Genomic DNA, 22,646 nt, shown 5'->3' with positions numbered 1-22,646 from the left:
GCAGCCTGCTTCAGATTCTGTGTCTCCCTCTCTCTCAGCCCCTCCCCCGCTCTCTCTCTCTCTCTCTCAAAAATAAATAAACGTTAAAAAAAAAAAAAGAGGGGCGCCTGGGTGGCGCAGTCGGTTGAGCGTCCGACTTCAGCCAGGTCACGATCTCGCTGTCCGGGAGTTCGAGCCCCAGGTCGGGCTCTGGGCTCATGGCTCAGAGCCTGGAGCCTGTTTCCGATTCTGTGTCTCCCTCTCTCTCTGCCCCTCCCCCATTCATGCTCTGTCTCTCTCTGTCCCAAAAATAAATAAACGTTGAAAAAAAAAAATTAAAGAAAAAAAAAAAAGAATGGAATCCTAGCTTTTGAGGGAATGGTGATCAAATCCAGGAAGGAGACTCTAATGTGCATCTCTGAATCAATAGCACTTACTGCAGTGCTAGACCTACAGTAGATGGCTAATAAATCTTGATTGAATAAGTAAATTAATGAAGGTCAGATACCCTTCTTGAGATCACTTTGGACTTTAACGATAATGTATTTGTAATCTTTAAGAATAATAATTATACAGTGTCCGTGTAGTTCAGACTAATGGTTTTTCCTCACACAAAGAAACAAACAAATATGGAATAGCTGAATTAGGTGAGTCATGTCATAATGCTGTTAATGAGTGTTTCTTTAAATGCTTTCTATAAAACTGGTACTTAGAACTAGATGCTTAATTAAATTAATGTTGTTGTTGTTGTTTTCAAAAACCTTTTCCTTTTGCAATAATATGGCCTGAATGGGGCTATGTACTTCCTATAGCATCACATTAGAAGAAGGGGCATCAGGTCTGGTTGATCCACTTTGAGTGATAGGAAGATTAATCAGTGGGTTCAAAGAATGTCAGTCTAATCAATTTATCACAAAGCTCCCCACCAACATTTACCTAATGGTTTTAGCAACAACTGATGATCTTTGACTGGATTGCTATGTCACTAGGATTGCAAAATGTTGACTTTCTTAGTTTTCCTACATCTTTGAATGATCTATTCTACTATAAAGAATTTTTCCATATTAGCTATTTGTTACCTTGAATATAGATTGTATAGAAAAGGCAAGATACGTGCTCAATGTATTTCCTTTATTTATTGGTTTTCAAAACAATAGAATGGTGCCCTAACAAACAAATGTGGTTGCTTTTGTTTTTTTTTAGTATTATGAAAAATTCAGGGATTTTAAAGTATTTAATCTGTTTTATACAGTGTAGTCAGTATCTTTGCTGCTAATTTTTCCATTTTACTCCAGTGAGAACTTCTCAAGTTGACTCCTGAGATCTTTTTTTTTTTAAGTTTATTAATTTATTCTGAGAGAGAGAGAGAGAGAGAGAGAGAGAGAGAGAGAGAGAGCATGTGAGTAGGGAAGAGGCAGAGAGAGAAGACAGAGAATCCCAAGCAGACTCTGTGATGTCAGTGGGCTCATGACTTCAGCCAAAAAACTCGGATGTTTAACCAAATGAGCCAGCCAGGCACCCTGTCTCCTGAGACCCTAGCAGTCTTGGACAGCTTCTGTGCTTTTAGTCCAACAAGATATCGCAAGTGCCAAGAAGAACCTGACCATGTGCCTGACTGAATGGCTTTACTGGACCTGAAGAGGGTTCAGAACTTGCCCAGAAAGAGAGATAACACAATCTAGAGATGCTGTGATGTGGGGTAAATTTTAACAAGAGGCCTGAGACAGGTCTGGAACAGGAAGAGGCTAGCCGAATAATTCTTTTCTTTCCTGGTTATGGACTGTTTCTGGGACATAGTAGGTCATATGGCCAAGAAACCAGTTGCTGAAGTTAAAAATTTTTGCCCAGCTCGGTGATGTACCACTTTAATTTTCCACTCCTCCTTCCTTACTTTGCTTCCTTCTGTCCTTCATTCTTGCTTTCATGGAGTTGAACTTCCTAATAAAATATTGGTACCTTACCTTTATTGCTATGGGTTTATTCCCATTGTCATTCTACATTTCTGTAATTTTTCATCAGTGATGTAAAAAATTAGAGGGCTCCAGAGGGACAATAGACAAATTCTGTACTGAGTTTGTCATTCTAAGCAGCATGACTGATGTCACAATTTTAGAAACCGTGAGTACCACGCTGGGCAAGTATATGCATTTGGGGCCAAAGCAAGAGTAATTTTCATTCATGCATTTATTCAACAGCGTTTATTTGTGACAGATGCTAAATGCATGGATTCAGAAATAAAGGATATATTCTCATTTTCAAAGAGATTATTTCCAATGGCAATCCCTATATTTTCTGAACAAATACTCGTAATTTCTCAGTCATGGCATGCCTTTCCTGCACTTTAATTTTTGTCAAAACTCTTCCCAGAGCCTCTGTTCTGTCCTTATTTCTAGGAGCTGCATAACCCGGAGGCTGGCCTTTGAAGCTGGTAGAAGAGCCACAATCTCCTTTTCTTTAGCTGTTTTTTTTTTTTTTTTTTAACTTCTCTCTCTGCCATGGCTGAGAAATGGCTGTTCATAACAAAGGCTGAAAACGATGCCAAAGGGAAAGTTACATTTTTCTCTTGATCTTTTTTCTCAATTTACTAAGCTATTGCATCCATTTTCTTATGTGTTTCTCACGACTCAGGGGGCAAGCAGAGCGGGTGTTGTTTCTTCATTGTGCAGAAGAGGAAAGTGAGGCCCGGCGAGAAGGACTGTTGGACTGTCGGGCTCAGGGCTCCTAAATGCAAAATCATGTCAAGAATCCCAGTGTCCTCTCCCTGACCATTGATTTCCCCCCAGTGACATTTTAATAGAAATGCAAGGCCCAGGTAAGAGATTAAAAGACCGTGGAGTTGTCTTATTATGCCTGCTGTTCTTAGTGCTACCTGTGGGCTCAGCTGTGCCCTATATTCAGGGATCAATTTCAGAATTTCCAGAACCGAAGGGAGAATGAAAGAACCAGGCTCAGAAGTAAGAATGAGGTGGCTCCAGGGAGCACATAGTTCAGTCTTCTTGCAGATCATGTTCTGACAGCTTTCTCTCCCAATCTATTAGTCCTTGCTCTTGGGTGCTACTTTCTCTGCTTCCGGCTGCCCAGCTTGCCTGTTAGGTCTCTGGCATGTGTTGTGGGCTCTCTTCCATTCATTTGGATGCCCACCGGCTGCTATCTCACTCCTGCCTGACACAGTATAGATACCTAATAAAAATGCATTATACCGGTACATGGATGAATAGGTGTATACCCCTAATCTGAAATTCCGCTTCAGTCTTGTTTGTAAAACTTCGGTTCTGTCATTTCCTTTCTTCTTTTAACTGTTTCTTTAATTTCTGATCTCATGTTCTGACATGTTTGTATTCTTAGAAGCAGAGCTGGCATTAAAGTTTTTTGGATGTAAGCAAAAGAAATGGGCTCTGTTGTGTTAAGCAAAACGATAAAAAAATATATGTATTATATATTAAATATATGTAAAAATATATAAAATATATATATAATATATATATAATATAATATATATAAATATATAAAATATATATATTATATTATATTATATTACATATTATATTATATATTATATATATAATAGCAAAATGAATAAGTGTGTGTAACATGAGATAATTCAAAAATGGAAGGAAAAGTGAAATAACAACAACACGAAAAACCAGGCTCACGAAGAGCAAGAGTGAGGAGGCTCCTGGGATTCACGCAGCTGAATGTAATTGACAGACTTGCCTGCTTGCCTGCTGTGATGATTCAGCTCCATCCGTTTTTTCTGTCCTAGAATTAGTGGATTCAGGATTCAAAGCCCCAGAGAGAGAAGCTCTCATTTGTCTAGCTTTTGGTCATACGCTCAGGCCTTAGCTGGGAGACAACTTGAGCACCAATTCCCCCCCCCCCCCCAAGACTGCAGACAACTGGCAGGAGTGAATTTCCCCAAAAGGATTTTGAACACTACGACCAAAATAAGGGGAAATGGACTGTCATCATCCAATTTGCAGAATATTTTGGCAGGGGCAATGAACTGGAATTAGAACACCTGGATTCAAATTTCAGTGTTTCTGTTCCTTAGCTGTGTGGCCTCAAAATGTGATTTCATCTTTCTGGAGTTCAGTTTGCTCATCTACAAAATCAAAAGCTTGGGTAGATGATAACCAATGCTTCTCTTGTTTCTGTTGGCCCTTAAACTGTGGTTTTCAATTTCAGTGGGTTCTCTCCAGGTAAGTAAATCCATGCCAACAAGTGTGTACCTTAATGGTTTCATGGACCTGATTCATCCCCCTGCTTCTATACAGTGTCATTAATGGACGAGCAGACCTCCTGCCATCCACTTCTGCAATTTTCTTGCTTCTCATCTCTGCCCACCTTTCTGCGCTGACTCCAATACACATCCTGAATCCTGGCCTTCCTTTGTGCAGTCCTTTCTTCTCTGATACATGATATTCTGTCCCTTTAATACTGTTCACAAAGTGCTTTCTTCATTTCTTTTTCACTAATAAATGATAAGGAAACTATCTGCTTCTTTCTTCATTTCTTTTACTAAGGAACTTAACTGTCAAACTGACAACAACATTTTGAACCTTGTTTTTCCCACCCAGATTAATTAAAATCTTAAAAATTTTTAAGATGTTTGTAACGTTTATGTATTTATTTTTAAGAGAGAGAGAGAGAACTAACAGAGGAGGGGAAGTGAGGGAGGTGGACAGAGGATCCGAAACAGTCTCTGCGCTGACAGCAGAGAGCCTGATGTGGGGCTCAAACTCATGAACCATGAAATCATGACCTGAGCTGAAGTCAGAAGCTTAACTGACTGAGCCACCCAGGCGCCCCTCAACTTTTTTTAATGTTTATTTATTTATTTCTGAGAGAGACAGAGTGAGTTGGGGAGGGGCAGAGAGAGAGAGAGAGGGAGACAGAGAATCCCAAGCAGTCTCCACGCTGTCAGGGTAGCGCCTCACGAAGGGCTCGAACTCGCAAACTGTGAGATCTTGACCTGAGCCGGTACCAAGAATCGGACGCTCAACCACCTGAACCACCCAGATGCCCCTTAAATTTTTTTTAACAGTTCTATTTTATTTTATCCAGAATAGATATAGAGTTGGTCCTGAATAAAAAGTTGGGACAACCTTTATTCCCACCTTTTTTATACTCCACTAATATCAATACCAACAATCATTTATTTTTTAAAATTCTTTCAACACTTTTGTGGACGGTAGCTGGATTGATTCTACGTATTGCCACTGAGCAAAATACACTCTTATTCTTTCATCTTCATACAATATTCATTTTTTATTGGCCACCGAGTTACACTCTGTTACAGAGGCGAAGACATACAAGATAGAATCCTGACCCTGAAGGACGTTCTATCCTAAGACTTTTGAGGGGAGATGAAACACAACAGATTCCTAAAATGCCATAAAACAGTAGCACATAGTGTGACCAATATAAAGAAGAGACCAATATAAAGGCTTTGTGGGACAAGGGAGTGTTGGAACCAGGATCCACGTAAAGAGACAACATCTTGCACTCTTGCTCCACAGCAAACTCTTCCTCAAACAGGAACAGTGGCTAACACGTTGACTGCTTCCTGACTCCTTTCTGCCCAACCCTCCAGTGACTCCTCATTTGGCTGGGAATAAAGCCCCCACCTCTTCCTGTGGCTAACGAGGCCCTATATGATCTGGTCTTTTCTCCTGCCATTTGTAAACTCATCTATCATTTTCCAGCCATGCGAAGAAAGTCTTTCTAAGTCTTGGGTACAGGAAAACACATATGTGTAAGACACTCGTTCTTGCTGTTTTTTGCCTGGGACTCTGCGGCCCCAGATCTTGTCATTTAGATCTCACCCCCAGCATCACAGATTCAGCGACGCTCCCTGAAACTCAGTCCAAATGAATGCAGCCACACATTTCTATTGCATCATTCCACCTTGCTTCTTTCAAACTACCTGAACTTTTCTTGCTTATTTACTTGTTTACTTTGTAAATTTCTGCCTTCCTCTGGCTAGAATTTTATTAGTAACGTTTATTGAATGATGGGCTTTAGTGTGTGAAAGTAATAGTCACTAATATTTGACTTTATTATTAAACAATTTATTAATCTCATGATTTTATTAAAACCACTTTTTAAAATTCCTCTAAATATCACAGACATGAATAAAACAAATTTTTTTGAGTTTAGCAAAGTAAATTTCCCCCAATTTTTAAATATTGTTTACCAAAAAAATCCTTCTAAATTCTTTATATTCTAGGTTACTTTCAATGCTTTAAACCCCTTTAGGGGTGCCTGGCTGACTCAGTTGGTAGAGCATGTGACTCTTGATCTCAGGGCTGTGAGTTCAAGCCCCACATTGGGTGTAGAGATAACTCAAAAATAATGTCTTAAAAAATAAAAATTAAAAAAAATACACGCCTTTGAAAATGGGCAACACTCTATTACAATGATTACAAAATTAATGAATACATTTAATCTAAAAGCAGGAACAAAAGTATCCTATATTATTTTTATCCTTATTTTTATTATTTCTTGTCTTGTCTTCCTAGGTTTCCATTAAACCCCTTCCATGGCATTTCAGTAATACTGCCAGATCTTTAATGAAATAGAATCATTTCAGGCTAGCCAGGTTTTGGATATGGGTTATAAAAAGTTTAATTCTTGGTTGAGACATGGCTCTAGTTAAGTAGTGTAAGGTAATTTCTAGGCTGCTTAATCAATAGTAAATTCCTTTTTATAGTAAAATTTGAATTATTACAACTTGAGACTTCTAATTTTTTTCTTTATAAAAGTTTTAATTTTTGGAGACTTGGTAGCTTTCCAAGAAGTAAGAAATTCTTTCAACGTTTATCCTATCCATTGCCCTGTCATGTTGATGTATTCGTGTATTTGTTAGTACTATTAAAATCTTATATATTTCTTATTAGCATTTTATTATAATTAGTTGGACCATCAAGAATTGTCAGCTCCTAGGAGATGAGGGACTGTGTCTGCATGGTCTGCTTTATTCTTTTGTACATTTGGTTAATTTATCATTTTAGAACACCCTGTTGAACCCTCCTTTTACTTGATTATTGTGTGTGACCACTGAAGCTGATTAGCTGTGGACACCCTTTGAATCTGATTAATTATATTGCCGATCAGGTCTTCCTTTTCTTGCTACTGACTCTACTTTTGCTGGGATAACTTGGCTTTCTTATGTATTCTGTGTTGATCAGAGTATATATCTCAATTTTATAGACATATTTAATTCTTTTGTATATTAACAATTCTTCATATTTATATATTAACAATTCCTATATATTTAATTCAATAAAATAGTAAGCATATTCTACTATATTTGTTTTTCTTGTGGATTTTAATACTCTGGTAATTAAAAAAAATTCCTTGTATATTATTAGGAATTTAACTTAAAGACTTTCTTAGATGAAGTCTGTTCAGTGTCTTATAATTATCATAATAGTTATCACTAATCTTATTTTAATAATCAAACTGCATAAATTTGATGAAGAAGGACCCCTTATTTGTCTCCCTTTTTGGTTCTTTCTTATGTATATAAATAATTTGTCTCTCTTTATTTCAGCACTTTTGCTGACATTTTTGAAAGTATGCTTGTGTCTAGCAACACTCTTTGGAGTTCAATTTCCTCATCTATAAAATCAGTAGCAACAAATAAAACTAGGCCCATACAAATTTTTTTCTGCCTTAAAATTTGGAATCGTCTATCTTTAAAGGAGTGTTCATCCTCAGGCACGCACCTATGTGCATGTAGATTATAAACCCAAATACGGATGTTAGAAGATTGTAATGAGATTTGGGTCACTTACAATAGTTACAAAGTTGGAATGAATTTACACTGTTTTTTTTTTTTTTTTTTCTGCTCAAGATATCACAGAGCTGTACTGACACACACACAGACACACACACATATAATATGAATGTATACAACTGTATATGATAAATTTTATACACAAGAAAGAACAAAAATATATAAAAGCATAAAACCAAGATTTTCAAACATTCTTAATGTCTGCAAATCTTCTCATATAATCAGGTACCAGAACTAGGATAGCAAAAGCTAACCACATGGGCAACCTCTTCCATTAAAATCTAAAACTGGATTAACTTTAAGCCCTAAAACGGAGCGGGTGAAGACCAACCATCTCCACCACCAAGAGAACCACATGGTGTCAGCAACAATGTGAAAGAGAACACAGGAAAGACGAAGAAGGTTCTAATAGCCCCGGAGCTGAAAAATACCCAAATTACCAGCCAGTACTCACTGGTAAACTCATCAGAAAAATTTGAGGCCAGCAGCTAAAACTGGGAAGGAAATGGACAGACCTCAGTTCACAGTGTGAGCTGTGGGCCCATGGTGTGCATGATGATGCTGGAAAGATCTGGGCTTCAGAAACACTTGCCAGTTATCAGGTACAATTCCCTTCCAGTATCAAATCCTGCAACAAGTAAAAAAGTACAAGGAGTAGAACTCCAATAGGAAGAAAGGAAAGAAAATGTTCAGAGAAGATATTGAGGAGAAAGAACCAGAGTTAGCAGATTTCAAGAAAATATCAATTTTTCTTTTTGAATACATTTTGAAAATTACAGAAGGAGATTTTTAGCCATGAAGCTAGGGAAACTTTCCTGATTTCTCCCTTTCTAGCACAGAAAATGTATAACATATGAAAATCATAACAGAAAAGGATTTTTATAATAAGAAAGAAAAAATGGAGCAAAATAATATCCTTAAAGATAATGGTGGCCAGGATGATATACACACAAAAACAGATGAAAACTGTGACCATGTTTTAAAAACTTGAGATAAAATTATTCAAGCAAACATTCATAGCTATGAAACATCAGAAATCTTGACTCTAAAAAATTCTAAAAATTGGAGAAGAGAGAAATGAATATGAAAATTTGGAATATGAGCCCATAGAATGTAAAATATTATTAATAAAATAAAAAGTCATTTTGGAATTGGAGAACAAACTGGAAAGAACACAAAAGGGAATCAATAAAGATAATGAATGCCTTAGGATAAATAGAAAGGAAAAAGTAAAAAAATCAAAAAGAAATAAAATGTTAAAAAAGTATTTGAGAGACAGTGAGAGTTACAGGCAAAGAAGATGCAAAAAATAGATAAAAGGAGATGCTAAGGACAGAAACTAAAGCCGTGGATGAGAATGCATGCTGGAAAATAGAAACCAAGAGAATTTTCCTGAAACAAAAGATCGCTTGAAACTACATGTTGAAAGAGCAACTGTATTCCCACTTATGAAACAGCTAATTCTAGTCTATTTCTTGTAATACTTTGCCAAATGCAGTCAATAGAAACTAGCACTTGTGACTAACATTTTGTCTTTCAACTTCTTCCCCTGAAGGCTTCAATTCTAATAGGTACATTCGCTGCCTTTTCATTTTTTTTCTGGTGACAATTTTACTGTATGTTTTGCTACTACATGATATGGATCCTTGTTCTTACAGCTTTCTCACAGACCACAGTTTTCTCTCTGAGCACAACCCTACCCCTAACCTAAAGCCAATATTCTTTACTGTAGCATCCAATTCTGGTACTAATTTCACATTAGCCAGGGCAGACTAGGTTATGCCCTGATTACGAACAATCCTATAACCTTCGTGGTTTTAAACAATAAGGCTTTTTTTTTTTTCATGCTGTCTATTAGAGGGGGCCTGGAGGCTCTGATTCATGCTTTTCTTCTTCTAGGATCCAGACTGCCATCTGGATCACTGCCAGTAGCCATGACAAAGGGAAAGAGAGTTACTGAGGACCTTGGATCAACAATTAACTGTTAGAATTCAAAAGTGACTCATGTCTTATTGGTAACTCATTACAAGAACTAGTAATGTGGCCCTGTCTAAACACAAAGGGGCCAGGAAATGTATTCTTATCCTGCAACCAGAGGAGGATGAAACAGAAGTATTTATGAAACAGCACTAATGACTTTCAGCACAAATGGGAACAGATGCAATTTACACTTTGCTCTCATCGTCTAATAGTATTTTTTTTTTAGTATGTATATGTGTATGTATGTATGTATTTATGTACTCTCTACATCCAACGTGGGGCTTGAACTCACGCCCCCTAGTTCAAGAGTCTCATGCTCTTCTGACTGAGCCAGCTAGGTGCCCCACCTAATAATATTTTGGAATTCTTCCTGTCAACACATGTTTGCATCATTTTTCATAGAGACATAATAATCCATTGTACAACTGTAATCATAATTTACTTAGTCTTTTTGCCACTGGTGAATCTTTAGAATATTTTGCTATAAATATTGCTATATTGACTATCTTTGTACATAAATCTCTGCATAACTGGAAGTAGATTAGGATGTGAGAAAGAAAAGGGCAGCCCCTGACATCACTCACAGAATAAAATTTGTCAGCACAAGACCACTTCATAATTTTGTCCAAGCACAGACAAAACAAGGTCACTATACAAACATGCAAAATAGCAAACATCCCTTCTTCCATTTAATAAGATTGACTACTGGTTTTGGTTTGTTTGTTTGTTTTTTGTAAACTATAGCTTTGGCCCCATTCTAGTCTGACCTCTCACTAGATAAGACTGATTGAGACACTCAATCATATATTGTCCTGAATTTGTGACAGCACCCAATCCAGACCTAAGTCGCACTTCCTTGGACTCTCCCCCAGATCATCCAATCAAAGCCCAAATCCCATAATAAGGTGGTAGAAATGAGACCCTCTTACTGAGGCACCTCATGGTTCTCTGTGGTCTGTGTTCTGTCTTGATGTGATGAGTAATAAATCCAACAAATACAACTATAGTTGCATTCCTGGTACTCTTTGACTGAGGGACATTGACAGATACAGTCCTTGAAGTCAAATGGCATAGCCAAGAGGCAGTATGTTTTCATTTTGAGTGATACCTTCCAATTGTCCTTCAAAAAGATTGCACCAATTTATATTCCCGTCAAAGATGCAAGAAAAGGTCTGTTTCTTCATAGCTTTGCCATATTGTATAACACTGACTTTTTTGATCCTTGGTAATCTAGTATGTGAAAAATAATGTCTGCTTCTTTTGATTTACATTTAACTACAACTAAAGTTGTGCATTTTCTCATTTTTAAGCCATTTTTTCCTTTTAATAACTTTTGCTCAGTTTCTTATTGGGTTTATCTTTTGATTTGTAAGAGCTCTTTATATATTTTTTTTAAGTTTTTAAAATTTATTTTGAGAAAGAGACAGAGCGAGTGGGGGAGGGGCAGAGAGAAAGGGAGAGAGAGAGAATTCCAAGCAGGCTCTGCGCTGCCAGCATAGAGTCAGATGCAGGTCTTGAACTCACAAACCATGAGATCATGACCTGAGCTAAAACCAAGAGTCAGATGCTTAACTGACTGAACAACCCAGGAGCCCTTGTAACAGCTCTTTAAAACATTTATGATGTTATTTCTTTGTGCATCACAAAGATGAGTTGCAAATAGGTTACCGATTTGTTATTTGGCTTATTTTTAATAAAATTATGGTATTGTAGACAAGTTGAATTTTAAGGTTTCAGGTAATCAAATTTATCTAACTTCTCCTTTATGGCTTCTGGGTTTTGTATGTTAACTAGAAAGAACTTGCTAACTTTAAAATTACAAAAATAAAAATCCTTCCATGTTTTCTTCTAGTACTTTCACAGTGGATATTTTTTGTCCTTGTATTTTAGGTCCCTGCATCAATTGTCTTTGATCTCCACACCTTCTATATTGAAAATTTCACATTTATTAGCGTGTTCTTTTCTTACTTTTTTTCCCCCTACTAATTCGGTGTTTTATTTTCAGTTTCTTTAATAGTTTCCCCCAATCTGATGGATAACTATTACTTGTGACTCTGAGTCCATTTCTCTTCTCTACAGCAGTAATCCCTAAAGAAAATACTTTACACAACCCTTTGTCATTCTTAGCTATGTGTTATTGGATAGGGCTGTTCTAGGGGAGCCCCTGAAACTCTAAATGGCTTAAGTTATATGGTGATTCCATCTCCTTGTCATAGTGGTCCAAGGTAGGAACCACACCTCATAGGAAGTAGTTTCATACAAAGAAACACTTCCCCCCAACCCCCCCCCCCACCCCCCGTTTGGAAAGAGACATTTACTTTATCTTCTGTAGGAGCTAAAGAACTTCTTTTTCTCTTAGTCGTATGGTGTGGAGATATGACATCTTGAACATGGCAGCTACTTTTCAATTCTAATAAATAAGCCTGAATGTACTGAGGGTCACCATGGAGAACTTGAGGATAAAGCAGAAAACTTGGAAGGCCAAGGGAAGAAATGGAGAGAAATGATGTTGACAGCATTGAATTGTTAGATCCAGCCCTGCCTGAAGCTACTTTTACATCTGGATTTTTCACTCAAAATATCCCCCCCCACTTTATTTATTTATTTTTTTTTAATTTTTTTTTTCAACGTTTATTTATTTTTGGGACAGAGAGAGACAGAGCATGAACGGGGGAGGGACAGAGAGAGAGGGAGACACAGAATCGGAAACAGGCTCCAGGCTCTGAGCCATCAGCCCAGAGCCCGACGCGGGGCTCGAACTCCCGGACCGCGAGATCGTGACCTGGCTGAAGTCGGACGCTCAACCGACTGCGCCACCCAGGCGCCCCCCCCCCCACTTTAAAAATTTGATTGGAGTCAATTCTACTCAAATAAAAAAGTTTATAAAATAAAAATAAAGAGCCATTTGGAGTTGAATTTTCTGTCACTTGCAACCAAAGTTCTTACACTTTTTTTGTTTGTTTGTTGCTTGCTGTTTCTAACAATTCTGTCTTCTAATTTCATTTCACTCTAAGCCAAATGTCGCAACTGGTGGGCTATGACACAGCACTGACTTACAGAATGTATCCGTCCCTTTAATTTGAATTAGTTGCCAACATTTAAAAATTGAAAAGAATTTCCTGAAAATAAATATGCAGGATTTGTTAGCCCTGGGCCTACAATTCCAATTAGCTAGAGGTAAATAGCAACCGTGATACTGAGATGAATCACACTAGCTCCACCTTTCATAGCGTCCATACCTCTGGTGCCTTCCACCCAGCACATGGCCCTTGTTTATTTACCTGTCCAGTCTCGACTTTTGAGTTCACTCTCTTGATCTACAGTGTGGTTGATAATAGGGATGAAAATAAGGGGGCATCCAGGCTTGTTTTCCATGTAGAATAAGAAAATGACAATCCCTATAGGACATCTTCACTACTTTGGCTAATCTCTAGTTGCTTTTCCTCAAAGTACTCAGTGAATTGCCATCCTTACAGTGAGCACTTAATAAAAAAATAATTGAAAAATTAAGAATTACTTTTCCGAAACTGATGAAATGGAAAGGCAGTTAAAATAAGAAGGCTTAACGTTATTTTCTTCTGCTTAATTTGATATATTATATATGCATAAAAACCCATCTCATAATTGAATGCTACTTCAATGAATGTGCTAATGGTGGTGTAAAGCTTTTTAAATTTAAAAAGATCTAAAAATATCAATCCATTCTTCTCTCCAACACATTCTACTTCATATAAATCCAGCCTGACTGAGTCTAAATGACACTCAGTGGCACACTTTAGTTCTTCGTAAAAGGCTGTACTAACAAGCAAACATAATTGCAAGATGTTATCAGTCCTTCCAAGCAAGAGAATGAAATCAGTCCTAGGTAGGTGACATGTCTGGGAGGATTATTTGCCCTAAGTCAAAGGGGATGGATATTTTCTAAGAGAACCTGGATTCTGCCCTGGTAAACAACCAGACACCTGGACTCCTGGTGGATTATAACCAGCAGTTTTAAGGAGAAGCATTATACAGATAAGAGGTTTCTTTCTTTTGTTTTTAAATAAAAATCTATCACACTTAAAACTTTGTTGTTGTTTTTTTTTTTTTTTCTTCCTTCCCCTCATGGTCTTCTGTTAAGTTTCTCAGGATCCACATAAGAGTGAAAACATATGGTCTTTCTCTGTATGGCTTATTTCACTTAGCATAACATTCTCCAGTTCCATCCACGTTGCTACAAAGGGCCATATTTCATTCTTTCTCATTGCCACGTAGTACTCCATTGTGTATATAAACCACAATTTCTTTATCCATTCATCAATTATTGGACATTTAGGCTCTTTCCATAATTTGGCTATTGTTGAGAGTGCTGCTATAAACATTGGGGTACAAGTGCCCCTATGCATCAGCACTCCTGTATCCCTTGGGTATATAAAAAGTTAGAGAGGGAGAGAGCCAAACCGTAAAAGACTCTTAAAAACTGAGAATAAACTGAGGGTTGATGGGGGGTTGGAGGGAGGGCAGGATGGGTGATGGGCACTGAGGAGGGCACCTGTTGGAATGAGCACTGGGTGTTGTATGGAAACCAATTTGACAATAAATTTCATATTAAAAAAATAATGATCAAAATAATAAAAAAAAAACCTTTGTTTTGGTATGATATAGGCATTCAGATAACATGTATATCTAGGAAGTATTTTTAATACATACATTCTAACACTAAATGTGAAAATGAACTGTAATAAATATCTTATAAATATTTGATAAATATCATTCATTTTCTTAGAAGAAAGCTATGTGATTATTTCTTTGCATTAAGATTCAAGTTAAAGCCCTATAAATTCTGTTTAACATTCAAAATCCCATCCTGAATTTCACTGATGAGTTTGAATATGGAGTTGGGAATGATAAAGAGGAAAAGTGAAATCAAAGGCTATTGAATCACACTAAGAGCTGCCAACATGGACTACTTACTATGTGCAGGCATGGTATTAAAAACCCCAAGTGCATTTCTCATGGAACCTTTACAACACTTCTTTACTATTCTTATTTTACTTGCCCAAAGACTCTAGAGAGTTTCAAAATGTTCTTCTGTTGTAGGGGCAGGTGGTCACTGTCATAGAGATCCTAGCCCAGAGATTAACAGGGAAATACTTATGACAAGAGTGTAAGTAGGAGATATATTTATGCACTAGATTATTTCTGGCATGTTACTTTCTGTAGCATTTCTCTTTGGCTACCCATTTAGTCCAGTCTCTCAAAGACCTAGATAACTGCCAGAATAGAGGGTCATGACCTACTGTTATTATTATATTATAAACTTAGTGTTAGAGAGTGACCTTGTTAGAGTCTTAATAGAATCCCTGAAGGAGGCCAGAGGTATATATTTATAGGATTTTGAGATCTGGGCCCCAGTGGTTCAATCCTAGTTTTTCAAGGCAAGGATCTGTTTGGAATTGGGAAAGTTCATGATATAAATAGTTAAAGATTAGTGGTCCCAGGGAAGTGAGAATCTTGAAGTGATTCTTGATGAATAAATAGTTATGTCATCTGCAAGCAGCTTGCCCAGATGAGCAATCGAATGTTTTGAGAAAGGCACTGGTCAAACGGTTTATTTTTCCAAATGAATTTTCTGGAAGTAAGTTGAAGAGTAGCAGAACGTGTCACTCTAAAATGTGCCTCTTTGGCATAAGAATTATTTGAGGTGGATTATTTTTAAGAAGCTGCAGATATAGGAGAAGGTCTGAAAACAGAGTAGAAGTCACCCTTTTGTAAGAAAAATCAACATTAATAAAGGAAATTTATATGGGGGTGTGTGCGCTGTACCAGAAGAGAGTTATTACCAGAGATAACCTTTTTACTGAGAAGCTTATCTGCATGGCAGGACAACTTTTGTTTACCAAACATTTGCTCTTCTTACCCTCCTGCTTGAGAATTGCTTTCCCTTTTTTGGGTGGTATATAAAGTTCAGTTATCTGGCTACCTTTTGAATCACATGTTTTTGTGGGGCTCCCAGAATGTATGTAGGTAATTGTTTGTTTTTTTAAGTTTATTTATTTATTTTTAGAGAGAGAGAGAGACAGCAGGGGAGGGACAGAGAAAGAAAATCCCAAGTAGGCTCTGTTTTGGCAGTGTGGAGCCCGATGGGGGGCTTGAACTCACAAACTGTGAGATCATGACCTGAGCCGAAATCAAGAGTCAGATGCTTAACCAACTGAGCCACCTGGGCGCCCTGTATGTAGGTAATTGTTTTATTCTGTTCTGCTCCTGTTAATCTGTCTCCTACTGCAGAGGGTTTTCAGTCAAAAATTTGGAGGGTGGAGAGAAAATTAACTTTCTTCCCCTATAAAGGCTGGTCTATAGCCTTAACTTCCTGGAAAAAACAAACACTAAAGTCATACTGATGTAGGCAACCTTAGTTCTGTTGAAATAACTCTCTAGGCCCAAGAAGGAGTCATTCTTGCCTGGAGTGCCATGTCAGCAAAATAAAATTCAGATAATGTTTGTGTCCCTGGGAACGTTCCGCTTGACCAGAAGCACAATATATCCAGTCAGCCAATACCCAAATGCCAAGCCAACTCTGCTTTGCACTTATTTCCTCATTCTTTATTTATTCTCTATTTTTCTCTTCCTTGGTTTTTATTTTTCCCCCTATAAAAGCTCACCACTTTCTCCCCTGCCATTCAGTCTTCCAAATAGAGGCTGTCCACTTCATGAAGTGTTAAAGTTTGTTTGTATCATCTAAATTGTCTTCTTTAATCATTTTTTCATAGTTCTTAGTCTTGGTAGTGGAGTAATGTGATGACATGCAGTCTTATTTTTCAGGGATAGATAGAGATATTTGGAGAGAAATATTGGAGCTACTGAACAAGTGAGGACTTTGAAGTCACTACATTTCCTCATTTTTGAGAAATGAGAACAACCATGTCAATATGACTTCACTATTTATTTCAGGTAATTTCCGTCCAGTAAGATAACAATGTATACTAATGTACAGTTTTACTTATTGCTTTCATAAATTCTTACAAACTAGTTTTTCTGGGCAAAAAGATTGCTCATTCTGGCCAACAGTTTTTCTATCAGAACAATGTGGTACTTATCTGGGTAAACAATTTGCTTATCAGAAAGTTTACCATCAAGATTCCTTTAAAACTTTCACCTTGATGGGTCCTTCAATTTTTAACTATGATGTCACTAACTCTGTCCAATCTCAGTAAGTTTCCTACCAGGAAAGACCAGGATAAACCACTTACTCTCAGACTCCAAACCTTATTAATATCTTTCCCTAAACCCCTTCTCCACCCTTTTAAAGTAGTACTAAGACTATGTCAAAGCAGTATTCTATCTTACTATAGTAAGTCTACTAAACTTTGCTTTGTGTGATTAACATAGTTTTTTCTTGAGTCCATAATTGTCATCTTAAAATAATAAGTATTGGTGAGGATGTGGAGGAAAGGAAACCTTGTGCACTGTTGTGGCAATAGAAATTTGTGCACCTACTATAGAAAAGACTATGGAGAGTCCTCAAAAAATTAAAAATACAACTAGCATACAATCAAGCAATTCTACTTCTGGGTATTTATCTGAAGAAAACAAAACACTAACTCTAAGGGATTTATGCATCCCCATGTTCACTGCAGCATTATTTACATGGCCAAAATAGAGAAGCAACCTAGTGTCCATTGATAGATGAATGGATAAAGAAGATGTGGTATATTATCTACAATGGAATGTTACTTGGTCATAAAAAACAAAATCTTGCCATTTTGCAACAACATGGATACACTTAGAGGGTATTATGTTAAGTGAAATAAGTCAGAGAGAGAAAGACAAATACCATATGATTTTACTTATATATGGACTCTAAAAAACAAAACAAATGAAAAAACAAAACAGAATAGACTCATAGATATAGGAGACCAGCTGTTGGTTACCAGAGAGTGGAGGGTTTAGAGGGCAGGCAAAATAGGTAAAAAGAATTAAGTACTAACTTCACCATTATAATTAAAAAGTCATAGGAATGTAATGTACAGCATAGGGAATATTGTCAACAATATTATAATAACTTTGTATGGTGACAGATGGTTAACTAGACTTCTTGTGGGGACCATTTTTTAATGTATAAAAATATTGGATCAGTATTATACACCCTTAAAACTAACAGGATATTGTATATCAATTAGATTTCAAAAAAAATAATTGTCATCTTAAAAAAGAGAATGACAATAAATGTCTTCCAGTTTGGTTAGAAAGATTTTATATATATATATATACTATATATATAATATATAATATAATATATATTATATATTATATATATAGTATATATATATTATATAGTATGTATACTATATATATAGTATATATAGTATATATACATATAATATATTATATAATATATTATATATATATATATAACACCAGCAAAGATATCTTTTCCCAAATACAAAGGCTGTGTTTCTGAAAATCTCTTTGGCAGAATTAAAGGATTTAAGAATATAAGATGTTAATTTTAAAAAGGGGAGGGGCTTGGGAGATTACACACGAACATATGAAGATCCCTAAAAATGCTTTCTTTACATTTGCCAAAATATAGTAACAACGATAGCATTTATAATACATCCTCAAAATTAAGAGAATAATACTTGTATTTGCACATTCTAAATACAGTTAATTTCTAATTACCATTCCCAGCTGCTTAGAAGAAAAAAAAAGAATTTTTTCTCAGTTTCAAGGATACTGAAACTGGTTTACTTGGTTGGATATAATATGCTGCTTGGACTCAGCCAAACTCAAAGCTAAGGACACAGTCCTCCAGACTGCCAATTCAGCTCAAGACTTCAGACACCAATTGCAAGTTTGGGGGTTTTCCAAAGCTACCATCCGTTTTGATAAGTCACTAGAATGACTCACAGAATTCAGGAAAGGGCTATATTTAACGATTATACTTTTACTATAGCCAAAGGATACAAATCAAAACCAGCCAAAGGAAGAGATGCATAGAGTAGAATCTGGGATTGGGAAGGCTCCCCATGTGAAGCTTCTGTGTCCTCAGGGATGCATTACCCTTCTGGTAGCAATATGTGGCAATATGTGCATAAAGTATTTCCAGCAAAGGAAGCTCAGTTTCCAGAGATTTTATTGAGATTTCACTATGTAGGCATCATTGACTGAATCACTGTCCCTGTGGTTGAACTTAATGTCCACCCCCTCACCCCTGGAGGTCAGACTGATAACACATGGTGCAAAGCCTGAATTTTCTCATCATATGGTTGGTCTTTTTGATGTGGCCAGTCTCCATCCTGAGTCACCTTGTTACCATAAACTAACTAGGGGCCCACCATAAGTTACCTCATTACCATAAAATATCAGCTGTGGTCTGAGGGAGCCACCATGCATAGCAAAGGTGTTCCTGTAAGTTGGGAAATTCCAAGGGTTTAGAGGCTACGTGACAGGAGCAGGGACAAAGGCCAGACCTTTTTTTGGGTGATATTTATTCTTTACTATTTGTATGCATAATACTAATATTTATAAATCCGTGAACATCTATAATGTGGCAAGCACTTTATATATTATCTCCAATTTTCACTAGGATGGGTATGATAATGCATTAAAATCACATTTTAATGGTTAAGAAACTAAGTGCGTTACCCAAGATTAGTACCCAAGATCCAGTACATACCTGGCCTGCAATTAGAACCCTGATCTAACTTCAAAGATCACACACCCTTTCTGTCTCTAGCTTCTTTTTGCTGTCAACAAATATGAATGACTACTATGTTGTTCTACCTTTGGTCCCACATACTCCAGCACCTCTTATGCCTGCTCATCCATCCGAATATTCAATATCTTGCTGCTTTTTTTTTTAAAGTAAAAATACCTAAGTTTTATTCCTTACATAAGAACTTAAAGTGACAGCAATACACTCTACATTTTTTTCAGGTAAGGTAAAATATACAAAAATTAAAATTTAAGAGATAACATCTTAGTGTCCTCTGATTATAAGGAACAGAAAACACTTCTGGATAACTTGCAAATACATTTCTTGGAAGCATATGATATAATACATAGAATTAAAGGAGAAGCCAAGAAACCAAATATTAAAATTCCCTGGCAGAGGAGCTGATGGACAAGTTTAAGTTATGTTCCTAACTCTTGATAGCCATAACCAGTCTTCATGGAAAGGAAGAGGGATAATTCCCCGAAGAAAAATCAAAGTACTGCTATTGTAAGAAGGAGGAATGTAGGCTTAAGAGAAGAAAGAGAAAGAGGCAGAGATTTCCACGCCAAGGCGGGATTAGTGATAGGGGAAGTGCATACATAGGAATAAGTATAAGAAGGACATAGGTCAAAATATCCATGGAAAGTTTAAAAAAAAAAAAGCCCTCACTTTTATGTACACAGAACAAATTGAAGGGAAGACTTGACGATATTACGTTAGTGGTCATGGAAAAACTTAGATAAATGAAGTCCTGAGTCACTAAATACACCAAAAAATTGACCTGGCTTATCTGATTTTTCCACTGTGCTTTGGATAGAAAATAGTGTCAGCAGAAATAGTGACCAAAAAAGAGATTGCAACACATTACTCATAATAAGGATACAATCTACACAAAAGCAGGGTGTTGCTGTGGAGAATGCAGGTTTGAGACATGGCTCCCACACCCTCTAATTCCCATCTTCAACAGGCCTGTTTTTCCCTTGTGGATTTATTATCGGGATCATCCCAATTTCCATCCTTCTCTACATCTACCCTGCTTGAGTTTTGATTCTCTAGTTCCTTCCATGAGGTCTTGAAGCTTTCTAGCCTTGCACCCTGGGCTAGTTTTGTGACTTGATTTAACCATAATTTTATGTGGCCTAAGCCACAGAATTCCAGTTCTGAGCCTGGGATTCAGGTGGCCTTGTCCACTGCTGCTTGCTCTCTTGATCTCCTGCTAGCACAGTGAGAACAAGTTCCGTTAGCCTGCTAATGAGAGGAAAGAAAAACTTAGAGCTGAACAGAATTGTCCCTGCTGAGGCCATCCTAGAACAGCCAGCCATTAGCCACTCCTCAGCTGACTGCCGAAGCATCCACGAGCCCAGTTCAGGTTAGCAGAGCCCAGCTGAGACCTGCACTACATCAGCCAACCTACGTACTCATAAGTAAAAATAAATGTTTACTGAGATGTGTTCCTCTGATGTGTTGCGTTTGTTTTGTTCAGCATTATTATGGCCAAGGGTAACTGATTTGCTTTCTGCCATATAACTTCCACTCAGAGGCAGGAATCAGAGACTTGCTCTGGTTCTTCCGTATTTCCTCTTGCCAGTATCAACAAATAAATAAGGAATGAGATTGAATTATACTATTTGACCATCATGTTTTCATGAAGCATTAAGAGGAATACCAGTGAACCAGAGCAACACATTTTAGGAGACCAACTTTCTTGTGCAAACATACAACCACAACCTGAATTGACTTGATAACCATTAACTTTCCTCTCTACTTTGTGGCTTCCTAGACCCAGACACAATGTCCACTTAAAATAAAAATACTCACTAGTGGGTATCTTAAAAACATATAGCTGTGAGCAAATTTTTAAAAGAGGCTTTCATCAAAAATGATTTTCTCTTATGCTAACTATAAAAATGCTCCTATCCAACCCAGACAAGCCAAAAGCATCTCTTTAAGCTAAGAAAACTACTTTTCCTGAAATTAAAAAAAAAAACAAAAAAAAACAAAAACAAACAAACAAACAAAAACCCTCCTCAAAAACAAACAGTATATGGCTTGAAATCAGAGCTGAAAATGAAAACTTCATGTTTTCCAGGTGGTATTTATTAATATGTATTGCACACTGATGGGGCAAGTAACTAAGTAACTAAGTAACATGCCCATAGACTTCTGTATCACTGTCATATATCTTGGACTCAGCTCTTTTTTTAGGTTCCTTCTGGAGCAGAAGTTGCTTAGCACCTCTATCTATGGCAGAATCAAATGGCACCCTTGCATATAATTTTTTCTGTTTTTAATTGCCCTGACTAAAATCTCAGAGATTTTGGGTTTCTTCCTTTCTTGTCTCTCCCTACCTCCATTTTTTCTTAAATGAGTCAGATAATTTTAAAAGGGAAGGTATAACCACCCCTAAGGAAGTGATAAGAGTGTGCAGCTTTCAAGTGTCTGCTACCCGAATGCTCTGTGGGTTGCTACTTTTTCTCATTACTCTACATTATGGCAACTTTTTATAATAGGTTAATACATAATCATTTGAAACCAGATTATATTCTTGATAGGCTATAATGAAAGGAGTCAATTTCCTGAATACAAATAGATGACATTTTTCTCTTTGAATGCTATGATAGCAAGCTTTTTAATTATGGACTTTTGATTGTAGTTTAGCACCCTTATCAAATAATTATTTTCCACCCATTTCATAGAAGAGCCTTCCCAAAGGGCTGAATTTGTTAATCAATTTTCATACAAAGCTATTTTGTTTTGTTCACTTACATGTTTCAAAGAAGGGACAGGATTGCAAAATATACCCCAAAGCAGTGGTGAAAACGACAGGGTACTTCAGGTGGGGAGTGAGGGAAAAATCCTGGTGTGCTGAAATAGAACACAGAGACATTTTAAAGAGATAGCAGTGGGAACTTCTACAAGCAAACTGATAATTTGTTTATTAAGGTGTAAATATGCCTCAAAAATATTTGAATGGGGATTTGGGAGGGTGATGATAATTAAAAGGTGATATGCAGATTTTTGTATAGAAAATGAGCTCTCTTGAGTAAGGAGGTCTTCCTTGAAATGGTTGATATCCAAAGGTTTGGAATTTGCAATGATAAAGAATATTTTCAAAGGAGACCTAAAAGAGGAAAAGGACAAAGAGAAGATTATATCTTGGTTCAGTCAAAAAATGAGAGTCTTGGG

At 36.9% G+C, this 22,646-nt stretch overlaps 1 long non-coding RNA gene across 1 annotated transcript; it reads left to right on the top strand.

Moving 5' to 3' along the window:
- The first annotated feature begins 2,528 nt into the window (after nucleotides 1-2,528).
- LOC109501694 lies at nucleotides 2,529-4,472 on the top strand. Its single transcript, XR_002744132.2, has 2 exons — nucleotides 2,529-2,791; nucleotides 4,254-4,472. It is a non-coding gene; the product is annotated as an uncharacterized LOC109501694 (long non-coding RNA).
- Nucleotides 4,473-22,646: the final 18,174 nt, after the last annotated feature.

Source organism: Felis catus, chromosome B4 (genome assembly GCF_018350175.1).
Source record: "Felis catus isolate Fca126 chromosome B4, F.catus_Fca126_mat1.0, whole genome shotgun sequence".
Taxonomy (NCBI): Eukaryota; Metazoa; Chordata; class Mammalia; order Carnivora; family Felidae; genus Felis; species Felis catus.
This window is presented reverse-complemented; position numbering and strand designations above follow the sequence as displayed.